Consider the following 12,005-nt stretch of genomic DNA (forward strand, 5'->3'; position numbering starts at 1 on the left):
TGTCCAAATTTTCATCTTTATATCAAATATTAACTGGACATAGTGGGGAAAAGTCTTTCATCCTTTTTCCTGTAAATATAATCAGACAGAGCAAGCGTAATCATTGTGTCAGACTAAATGTTTATTTTCTACAAATTTAATTTAGACTGTAGTTAGTATTAAATTGAAGTTTACTGTGTTTGCAGTTGCCAACTTTAAGCAGGGCTTTAACAAATCTTGCAGTGAAAGATCAGATTAATTAAGAGTCAGTTCAAATCAGATCTTCATTAAGTGAGTCACACGGGCCTTTTGTCTGAAGTGCTGAATGGGATACTTTGGATTTTTTTAACCAAACTGCTCAGAGATGCTACATCACATCTTTGGAGCAGGTGAGACGTCAATACGGACCTTCTCATTCAGAAGTCGGGACATACCAGAACTACAAAGAATTGAAGTTTCAGTGGGCTCATGCTTAGGTGTACAGCCAGTGGGCTGGTTTAGATTAGATTACCTATAGTATAGAAACAGGTGCTTCAGCCCAACAAATTCACACCGACCCTCCAAAGAGTAACCCAGCCGGACCCATTCCCCTACCCTGTATTTATCCCTGACAAATGCACCGATCACTATGGGCAATTTAGCATGGACAATTCACCTGGCTTACACATCTTTGGATTGTGGGAGGAAACCAGAGCACCCGGAGGAAACCCACACAGGCAGTCATCATGGCGGGAATCGAACCCGGGTCCCTGCTGCTGTGAGGCAGCGCTGCTAACCACTGAGCCACCGTGCCACCCCATTGTTATTGTGCACTCACGGTTCCACTGGGTGCAGTCTATTCCCACTTTGCCAGTTATTCATGTTCCCCATCTTCAATTCAGCAGGCCTGCTCTAAAATCCATGTATTCTACAGGCTTCCTTACTTGTTTCACTTAATTTCTTTCATTGGTCAGGCCATTTTTATAATACTGCATTCAATTCCGGTTGCCCTTCTATAGGAAATATGTTGTTAAACTTGAGTGGATGCAGAAAACATTTACAAAGAAGTTGCTGGGACTGGAGGGTATGAGTTATAGGGAAATGCTGAAGAGGCTGGGGCTTTTTCCCCTACAGCATCAGAGGCTGAGGGGTGATTTTATAAAGGTTTAGACAGGGTGAATAGTCAAGATTTTTTTTCCCAGTGTAGGGCAATCCAAAACTAAAGGGCATGATTTCAGGTGAGAGGGGCAACATTTTCACACAGGGAGTGATGTGTGTATGAAACCAAGCTGCCAGGGGAAGTGGTGGAGGTGGGTACAACTACAACGTTTAAAAGGCATCTTGATGGGTATATGAATAGGAAGGGCTTGGAGGGTTATGGGCCGGGTGCTGGCAGATGGAACTAGATTGGGTTGGGATATCTGGTCAGCATGGACGGGCTGGACTGAAGGGTCTGTTTCCATGCTGTACATCTCTGCTTGGGAGGATTTAAACTATGAAGGTGATGGGGAGGGGTCAGGAATCCAGGGAGATAGTGAAGAAAGAGATAAATCTAATACTGGTATAGTTGAGAAAAGAAGCGAGTCAAACAGTCAGGACAGGCAGGAACAAAGCACAGTACAAAGTAGGACTGATAAATTAAACTGCATTTATTTCAATGCAAGAGGTCTAACAGGGAAGGCAGATAAACTCAGGGCATGGTTAGGAACATGAGACTGGGATATCATAGCAATTACAGAAACATGGTTCAGGGATGCTCAGGACTGGCAGCTTCATGTTCCAGGACAGAACAAGAACAGAAAGGGAGGCAAGAGAGGAGGGGGAATGGTGTATTTGATAAAGGATAGCATTACAGCTGTACTGAGGGAGGATATTCCTGGAAATAATACAGGGAAGCTAGTTGGGTGGAACTGAGAAATAAGAAAGGCATGATCACCTTATTGGGATTGTATTATAGACCCCCTAATAGTCAGTGGGAAATTGAGAAACAAATTTGTTAGGAGATCTCAGTTATCCCAAATAATAATAGGGTGGTTATGGTAGGGGATTTTAACTTTCCAAACATAGACTGGGACTGCCATAGTGTTAAGGGTTTAGATGAAGGGGAATTTGTTAAGTGTGTACAAGAAAATTTTCTGATTCAGTATGTGGATGTACCTACTAGAGAAGGTGCAAAACTTGACCTACTCTTGGGAAATAAGGCAAGGCAGGTGACTGAGGTGTCAGTGGGGGAGCACTTTGGGGCCAGCGACCATAATTCTATTAGATTTAAAATATGATGGAAAAAGATAGACCAAATCGAAAAATTAAATTGGGGAAAGGCCAATTTTGACGGTATTAGGCAAAAACTTTCAAAAGCTGATTGAGGACAGATGTTTGCACGTAAAGGGATGGCTGGAAAATGGGAAGCCTTAAGAAATGAGATAACGAGAGTCCAGAGAAAGTTTATTCCTGTTGGGGTGAAAGGAAAGGCTGGTATGTATAGGGAATGCTGGATGACTACAGAAATTAAGAGTTTGGTTAAGAAAAAGAAGGAAGCATATGTCAGGTATCGACAGGATAGATCAAGTGAATCCTTCGAAGAGTAAAAATGCAGTAGGAGTATACTTAAGAGGGAAATCAGGAGGGCAAAAAGGGAACATGAGATGGCTTTGGCAAATAGAGTTAAGGAGAACTCAAAGGATTTTTACAAATACATTAAGGACAAAACGGTAACTAGGAAGAGAATAGGGCCTCTCAAAGATCAGCAAGGCGGCCTTTGTGTGGAGCCGCACGAGATAGGGAAGATACTAAACGAGTACAAATGAACATCGATTATCCAAATATCAATTATATGAATTTCGGATTATCCGAAGAAGATCTCAAGGTCCCGAAAGAAACATTACATCAAAGAGGTGTTTCAATACTGATTGTGTCTTTTGTTTACAATGTTTAAAAATGAACCCGGCTTCCTGAAATGCTGCCGAGAACAGTGCTGGACATCGATGGGAGCCCAGTTACCGTCTCCAAATGACTGACCTCCCACCCTCTCTCTCCACACACTTTCCCTGGAGTTCTACACAGAGCTGTACCCTGAATATCCCCCTTCTCCAGATAATTTCTCTAACATTGTCCTGTACAGGGCAGAGGTTGAACTTATCAAAAAGTTGCAGTAAAATGTTTTGTGTGTGTGGTTGCATGTGTGCGCTATTTTGAGATTCACCCCGCAAAGGCAGCAGCAGTCTTGCTGTTGGTTCCAGTCCAGCTGCCTGGGGGGGATGGGGGGGTCACTGGGGCAGACGGGGTGCTCGCTGTGTCAATCTCATTGAACTGATGAGGGGAGGTGGGAGTGGGGGGGGCGGGGTTGGTGGTGGGAGGCTTCAGCAATGCTGCAGGTCCCTTACACATGAGTATGTGTGTGCTCAGAAACAAACCCTGAGACAAAGAGAGGGAGCAAGGCAGGCAGAGTGAGGAAAAAGGAAACTTCAGAAAACTCCCCAGAGGAGGTGTTGAATCGATTAACCAAATAATCAATTATCCGAACAAAATATTGCCCGCCTAGCTTGTTCAGATAATTGAGGTTCCTCTGTATTTTGCATCAGTGTTTACTGTGGAAAAGGACATGGAAGACATAGAATGAAGGGAAATAGATGATGACATCTTGAAAAATGTCCATGTTACAGAGGAGGAAGTGCTGGATGTCTTGAAATGATTAAAAGTGGATAAATCCCCAGGACCTGATCAGGTGTATCCTAGAGCTCTGTGGGAAGCTAAGGAAGTGATTGCTGGGTCTCTTGCTGAGATATTTGTATCATCGGGAGTCATAGGTGAAGTGCCAGAAGACTAGAAGTTGGCTAATGTGGTGCTACTGTTTAAAAAGGGTGTAAGGACAAGCCAGGGAACTATAGACTGGTGGGCCTGACATTGGTGGTAGCCAAGTTGTTGGAGGAAATCCTGAGGAACAGGATGTACATGTATTTGGAAAGGCAAGGACTGATTAGGGATAGTCAACATGGCAATGTGCGTGGGAAATCATGTCTCACAAACTTGATTGGGCGGCACGGTGGCACAGTGGTTAGCACTGCTGCCACAGCGTCAGAGACCCGGGTTCAATTCCCGCCTCAGGCGACTGACTGTATGGAGTTTGCACGTTCTCACCGTGTCTGCGTGGGTTTCCTCCGGGTGCTCCGGTTTACTCCCACAGCCACAAAGATGTGCAGGGTCAGGTGAATTGGCCATGCTAAATTGCCCGTAGTGTTAGGTAAGGGGTAAATGTAGGGGTATGGGTGGGTTTCGCTTCGGCGGGTCGGTGTGGACTTGTTGGGCCGAAGGGCCTGTTTCCACACTGTAATCTAATCTAATCTAAAAAAAATCTAATTTTTGAAGAAGTAACAAAGAGAATTGATGAGGACAGAGCAGTGGACTTGATCTATTTGGACCTCAGTAAGGTGTTCAACAAGGTTGCCCATGGGAGACGGGTTAGCAAGGTTAGATCTCATGGAATACAGGGAGAACTAGCTATTTGGATACAGAGTTGGCTCAAAGGTAGAAGACAGAGGCTGGTGGTGGAGGATTGTTTTTCAGACTGGAGGCCTGTGAGCAGTGGAGTGCCACAAGGCTCGGTGCTGGGTCCATTACTTTTCGTCATTTATACAAATGATTTTGATGTGAGCTTAAGAGGTATAGTTAGTAAGTTTGCAGATGTTTTGGGTGGCACAGTGGTTAGCACTGCTGCCTCACAGCGCCGGAGACTCGGGTTCAATTCCCGCCTCAGGCGACTGACTGTGTGGAGTTTGCACGTTCTCCCCGTGTCTGCGTGGGTTTCCTCCGGGTGCTCCGGTTTCTTCCCACAGTCCAAAGATGTGCAGATCAGGTGAATTGGCCATGCTAAATTGCACGTAGTGTTAGGTAAATGGTAAATGTAGGGGTATGGGTGGGTTGCGCTTCGGCGGGTCGGTGTGGACATATTGGGCCAAAGGGCCTGTTTCCACACTGTAATGTAATGTAATCTAATCTAATCTAATGACACCAAAATTGGAGGTGTAGTGGACAGCAAAGAAGGTTACTTCAGAATACAACGGGATCTTGATCAGATGGGTCAATGAGCTGAGAAGTGACAAATGGAGTTTAACTTAGATTAATGCGAGGTGCTGCATGTTGGGAAAGCAAATCTTGGCAGGACTTATACACTTTAATGGTAAGGTCCGAGGGAATGTTGCTGAACAAAGAGACCTTGGAGTGCAGGTTCATAGTTCCTTGAAAGTGGAGTCGCAGGTAGATAGGATAGTGAAGGCAGCGTTTGGTATGCTTTCCTTTATTGGTCAGAGTATTGAGTACAGGAGTTGGGAGGTCATGTTGTGGCTGTACAGGACATTGGTTAGGCCACTTTTGGAAAATTGCGTGTAATTCTGGTTTCCTCCCTATTGGAAGGATGTTGTGAAACTTGAAAGGGTTCAGAAAAGATTTACAAGGATGTTGCCAGGGTTGGAGTATTTGAGCTATAGGGAGAGGTTGAATAGACTGGGCCTGTTTCCCTGGAGCATCGGAGGCTAAGGGATGACTTTATAAATGTTTATAAAGTCATGAGGGGCATGGATAAGATAAATAGGCATAGTCTCTTCCCTCTCCACAACTAGAGGGCATAGATTTAGGGTGAGAGGGGAAAAATATAAAAGGGACCTGAGGAGCAACTTTTTCACACAGAGCATGGTACGTGTATGGAATGAGCTGCCAGAGGAAGTGGTGGAGGCTGGTACAATTGTAATATTTAAGAGGCATTTGGATAGGTATATGAATAGGAAGGGTTTGGAGGGATATGGGCCTGATGCTGGCAAGTGGGACTAGATTGGGTTGGGATATCTGGTCGGCATGGACGAGTTGGACCGAAGGGTTTGTTTCCATGCTCTATGACTCTACCAGAAAGATGTGAATGCTTTGGCGAGGTACCGGGAAAGGTTTACTTGGTAAGGGGGATTTTCGTTGTGAAGGAAGGTTGGCTAGACTGGATTTATTTTCACTGGAACGCACAAGGTTGAGGGGTGATCTGATAGACGTTTAAAAGTTTGTGAATGCCATGGATAGAGTGGAATGCATGAGACTTTTTCACAGGGTGGAGGGGTCAATTACTGGGGGGATCCTGTTAAAGGTGTGAGGGGGCAAGTTTAAAAGAGATGGGCAAGGCATGTTTTCATACAAAGGGTGGTGAGTACCTGGAACAGAGGAGATGGTGGAAACAGACACAACAGCAGCATTCAAGAAACACCTGGATGAATGTATGAACAGGAAGGGAATTATAGGATACAGACCCTGTAAGTGAAGACAACTTTAGTATGGAAGGGCAAAATGTGGCGGTGCAAGCTTGGAGGGCCAAAGGGCGTGTTCCTGTGTTGTACTGTTTTTTTGTTCTTTACTAATAATACAGATTTAGGGACTGGACCTTCTTGATCAGTATGGCCATGTACTACAACATTTAATTTAGCTATCCAAAGATTCCTTGGATGAAACTTAAAACTAGGATTATAATATCACATAATTCTGGCATTTCCATCAAAAGAATAATTTTAAAACATAAATTTATGTGGATCCAAGGGGAGCATACATGTTCCCGCTGACTCCATAACTTTCTTCTCCTCCCATTCCCTCCATGCACCACCACTGCATCGACCCAGTGAACCGCCGGAATAGCATGTGAAAATAAAATATAAATATCAGCAAGTAAATCTGTGCAGCAATGAATCCAGCTTTTCAATAGCTGGCCTTTCGGGCAACTTTTTCAGTGTTGTGTATAATGGACTGAGTTGGCAGAGGAAGTGGTAGAGATGAGTACAATTACAACATCGAAAAGACATTTGGTCCGGTACATGGATAAGAAAGGTTTAGAGGGCTATGGGCCAAATGCAGGCAATTTCAATTCAGTTCAGTTTAAGAAACTTTGTTAGCATTGATGAGTTGGGACGAAGGGGCTGTTTCTGTGCTCTGTACCTCCATGACTCTAAGCATGAGCAATTGAATCAATATAATCTAAATAAAAAGCAGCCTCGCAGTGACAGATTACAGCTCATGCTCACATTGTGCAAGTCCCAGTATCAGACCCCACCATCATCTGAAAGTGTTCCCCTTTTACAACTTTCTAGGTTTGACACAAAATCATCAGATACAGTATTATGTGTTAAATGGAGAAGCAGATCTCAGGGAAAGAAATATCTTGTAAGTAACATTTTGTCCAATAAAAAGGCAGTTCTTTATGGTTAATATGATGCAACATTGAAGGCAGACATGAGGAAAGCCATGACTCGGTTGTGTCTTACCTTGCCTGAGAGGAAAGTGACGAAACATGGGAGGAACACTGGTTAATTTGTAAATAGCTAATGACTTCCACTTTTATGCTCAATTTTATTTTTCTTCATTTGAAAAAATGAATCATAAATGATACACTATGGATTCAGATGCAATATGTACAATGTGCAAAAGTTCAGATCATTCTCATTACGTAAAAAAATTCATTTGGAAGTAGCAAACCAGTAACAATGTCCTCACAGACACACTAAACAGAGCTATGAGGGCATAGATTTTATTTATTAAGACAACAACAAACTAACCTTAGAGAATGTGCAAGAGGGTTGTGAATAAATGTACTCAGACAGCAAAATGTCCGCAGGTCAAAATATTAACTCTGGGGAAGGGTGTGGACCAAGAAGGGAATTTTTGAACAAAGGAATAGAAGGGAAATAGGACTGAGAAGAATGGTTGAGCCAGAATTACTTGTTGATATGCAAACATGAACATAAAGTACAAAAAGTAAATAAACTAGATGATTTTAATGGACACATAACTATTAGCAAGTTTTGAGAAAATTTGTAGCTCATGCTGGGGTTCTGGATGTAAGTTTGCTTGCAAAGCTGGAAGGTTCATTTTTAGACATTTCATCACCATGCTAGGTAACATCACCAGTGAGCCTCCGGTGAAACACTGGTGTTATGTCCTGCTTGCAATTTGTGTGTTTCGATTTCCTTGGGTTAGTGATGTCATTTCCTGTTCTTTTTCTCAGAAGGAGGTAAATGGGATCTAAATCAATATGTTTGTTGACAGAGTTTGGTTGGAATGCCACTCTTCTAGAAATTCTCAGTGTGTCTCTGTTTGGCTTGTCCTAGGATGGATGTGTTGTCCCAGTGAAAGTGGTGTCCTTCCACATCTGTATGTAAGGATACTAGTGAGAGTTGGTCATGTCTTTTTGTGGCTGGCTGATGCTCGTGTATCCTGCTAGCTAGTTTTCTGTCTGTTTGTCCAATGTAGTGTTTGTTACAGTTTTTGCAAAGAATGTAAATGACGTTTGTTTTGCTTGTTGTCTGTATGGGTCTTTTAAGCTTGTTAGCTGCTGTTTCAGTATGTTGGTGGATTTGTGGGCGACCATGATGTCAAAAGGTGATCTAAACACATAAATAACAAGCAGGACATAACGCCAGCACTTCACTGGAGGCTCACTGATGATGTTACCTAGCATGGTGATGAAACATCTGAAAACAAACTTTCCAACTCAGTGAGCAAATTTACATTCACACATAACTATGTTACAGCATGAACATTAATCAGATTTTGTCTACAGCAAGAATGGAAACTAAGTGTTACCAGGCATAAAGTTTACATGGAAAGTGAAGGAAGCAAATGGCAAATTTGCAGATCCATTTTTATTCAACGTAGGGCTTGAAACAACAAGTTAGAATTTGTGTACACATCCATTTGCTTCACATCTCATGACATCAAAGGCTTTAAAGCACTTCACAGACAATAAAGTACTTTTAAAAGATAATCATTTTTGTAATGAAGGGTGATGTGGTACCCCATTTATAAACAATAAGGTCTCACAAAGAAAACTGAAATAAATGTGCTTGGTTTATTTTCATTATATTGACTAAGGGATAAATTTTGACTCAGACAATGGAACTTCTGCATTGAAGCAAAAGAGTGGACCTATTGGAATTTTCAAAATTCTGAGGAGACTAGAAGAGAAAGATTATTTTCATTAGTTTGCAGTTTGTTTGTCTTTATTCTCCCATGGATGTGGACATCACCACCAAGACAGCATTTCTTGATCAGTTTTAATTACCCTTGAACTGGTTGATTTGCTATGGCAGTTAGGAGTCAATCACATTGCAGTGCATCTGGAGTCACATCGAGACCAATTAAGGACTGCAGATTTCCACCCCTAGATGAAATTAGTGAATCAGAGGGTTTTGCAACAATCAGATTTTTCAGTAATTTCAGGTGTATTCATTTTAAGATTTTATATTCTAGGAGCTGCTGTAGTACAATTTGCATCTGCATCCTGTAGCATTAGCCTGGGTCTCTGGATTTCAGGTCTACTGATGTTACCACTTTGTCGCTGAGGAATCTGGGATTGATTAAAGACTAGAAAGTGCACAGTAATCTTTCTTCCTGTCCACAATCTGACAGAGGGATTATCATAAGAGATCACATCTATACAATTTACATTTATTTAGCAATTATAAACAAAACACTGACACAGTGAGAGGAGGGATATGCTTTTGTAATCTCTCTTTAGTGTGATTTTTAATAATTAAATCAGTAATACTTTTTTTCCCAGTTTTGATCTTGAACAGGTCAATTAAAAGCTTGAAGCACTGTATCGATCAAAATGTTTCCCATCACTGGTGAAGAAACATGATGTTTTTTAATATTACATCATTTAAGATTATAATTTTAAAGTTTGTTTTCAGATGTTTCATCACCATGCTAGGTAACATCATCAGTGAGCCTCCAGTGAAGTGCTGGCGTTATGTCCTGCTTGTTATTTATGTGTTTAGATCACCTTTTGACATCATGGCATGTTCTAAGAAGAGGCAGATTAACCTACAGGCTTTTGAACTCTTATGAGGTGCCCAGAAAAACTTCCATTCTTGGTAAAGCTCAGCATGGCGGAGATAAATGAAACTTATCTAATAACTGAAAGTAGTTTAAGTGTAACATATTTAACATGATTCATTTCATTAATACCATAACATTCTATAACAACTATCTACATTTATATAGTACTCCAGTTACAGTGAATCATCCCATGACATTTTGCCAGAAACTTATTAAAACATAACACTAAGCCACATAAAGCATTTTTAGGAGAGCTGACCAAAAGCTTGATTGGTCTCTCTTCACAACTAAACCTTTCCAGTCCAGGCACATCCTGGAACATATATGACAAGCCTTTCACCCCAGAATCATTCTTGTAAACCTCTTCTGGACCCCTCCAACACCTGCACATCTTCCTTAGATATGGGACCCAAAACTACTTGCAAAATTCCAATTTATACAGCCTCAGCAATATCTCTCTGCTCTTGTGTTTGCGTCTTCACAAAATGAATGCTAATATTGCATTTGTCTTCCTAACTTTCATCAAATATCCCTTTCTTTGTTTATCCTGCTAAGTGCATCACCGCAGACTGATTTCTATTTGTCACTGATCAGCTCATCTGTATTGTACTGTAATGTATGGCCTCATTATTTACCACTCCTCCAATTTTCCTATCAATCTACTGATCGACCCTCTTATATTCAAGTCTAATATTGTTTATTACCATGAGAATACAGAAAGTAATTGCCTTTGCAAAACAGATACACAAGATTAAATTAATGCTGATATGCCTGGACATTGTTATTTGCATAACTTACACATATTGTATTCATAATATATTACATCCATCAGGATGGAAGCAACATTGAGATAAGCAAATACTTGCATATCGCATCAGTCATAGTCCACAAGGACGAAGTGATAAACTATTACAAATTAGGAACTTGATCAAATCTCTTGGCCGTTATTGTATACAATGTGGAATTTGAACTTGGTCACAGAACAAAACAGAACGCAACTGTTTTTAATCTGAATGAATGTTATCAGACAGTATGAACAGGATTCCGCTTCTAGAAGTTGACGCTTGCCACACAAAGACACTGGCAAACACCAAGCCCGGCAACAACCACACACACCGGGAATGGGGAATCTCAGCGGCTCCGGAGCTCAGTGCAAGGGCAGCCAAGGAAACTGGCTCATTCTAAAACTCAGCCTCCAAATCTGCCATCTTCCTACTCAAACAAGAAAATCACCAAAACCCATCCTTCAGGCACACACCCAGTAAATTGGAATCTCAACTAGGAAATCAAAAATAAATGCTCATTATAAAATCAATGTAAACATCATATCCAATAAAATGTCAGCAACTTTAAGGCTGAACATGTTTTTTGGAGGTGATTGGAGAGAAACGTCTGCCTTGCCCTTGAGGATCACCCCTACCGAACAGTAACTTCAAACGAGTGCTTCCTGCAACTGTTGGCCGTTGGTGACAAGGTACAATCGGAGTCTGTGCACTTTCAATCTCATTGAACAGCTGAAACAGAGCTTACCAACTGCGGCTGGGTTTCTCGCCGCTTCCCGGCCTCCGCTCGGTTTGGCCAGAGATCCCGCTTGCAGCTCACAGAGAGTCGATCCTGACGCCACACATCCCCCCGAACATCGGTAAAAGCTCAGGCAGGTCAGAAGAGTGGAGAGGAAAGGGGGAAAAGAACTGCTCTCCCTACTTCTGCCCGCGTTCCCTTCCGCGATCTGCCACTTGCATTGCTCAAGTGCGGCTTTTTCAACAGCTTCTGTCAGAGGAGGCGCCTCATGCTGCATCCTCTGCGCATTAAAACGTAAGAGGTCAGGACTGAGCACTGAGCCATGTGACACTCTCCCAGATGGGCTCGTCCAAGCGAACGGTTTGCTTTATAAAACATCTCACAATCTCTCCAGCCTTTACCACAGACGCAAAATCAGGGCTCTGACTCAAAGGGAATAACTATAGTTAGACTGTTTAGCCTCCTTTTGTTCATGTCTCTATTTTCCACGTTGTAAAGACAAATAAAATCAATTGTAATCGAGCAGTTAACGATCATTTTTGGAAAAATACTGCGGATGCTGGAAATCTGAAACAGAAAATTCTGAAGAAACTCAGCACGTCTGGCAGAATCTGTGGAGAGAGAAGCAGGGTTAACGTTTCCAGTCCGCTGTGACTCATTCACGC

General features: G+C 42.1%; 1 protein-coding gene across 5 annotated transcripts in view; it reads right to left on the minus strand.

Annotated features, from left to right (window-relative positions):
- nin (ninein (GSK3B interacting protein)) overlaps positions 1-11,573 on the minus strand; it is a 187,398-nt gene extending 175,825 nt beyond the window's left edge. For 3 of the 5 annotated variants that reach the window (XM_043697621.1, XM_043697623.1, XM_043697622.1), the window contains exon 1: positions 11,350-11,573. The gene's annotated coding sequence lies outside the window, so the exon portion shown is untranslated. The remainder of the gene's footprint in view (positions 1-11,349) is intronic. The other 2 variants (XM_043697620.1, XM_043697619.1) reach the window with 1 other exon arrangement.
- Positions 11,574-12,005: the final 432 nt, after the last annotated feature.

The sequence above is a fragment of the Chiloscyllium plagiosum genome, chromosome 10 (genome assembly GCF_004010195.1).
Source record: "Chiloscyllium plagiosum isolate BGI_BamShark_2017 chromosome 10, ASM401019v2, whole genome shotgun sequence".
NCBI classification, from domain to species: Eukaryota; Metazoa; Chordata; class Chondrichthyes; order Orectolobiformes; family Hemiscylliidae; genus Chiloscyllium; species Chiloscyllium plagiosum.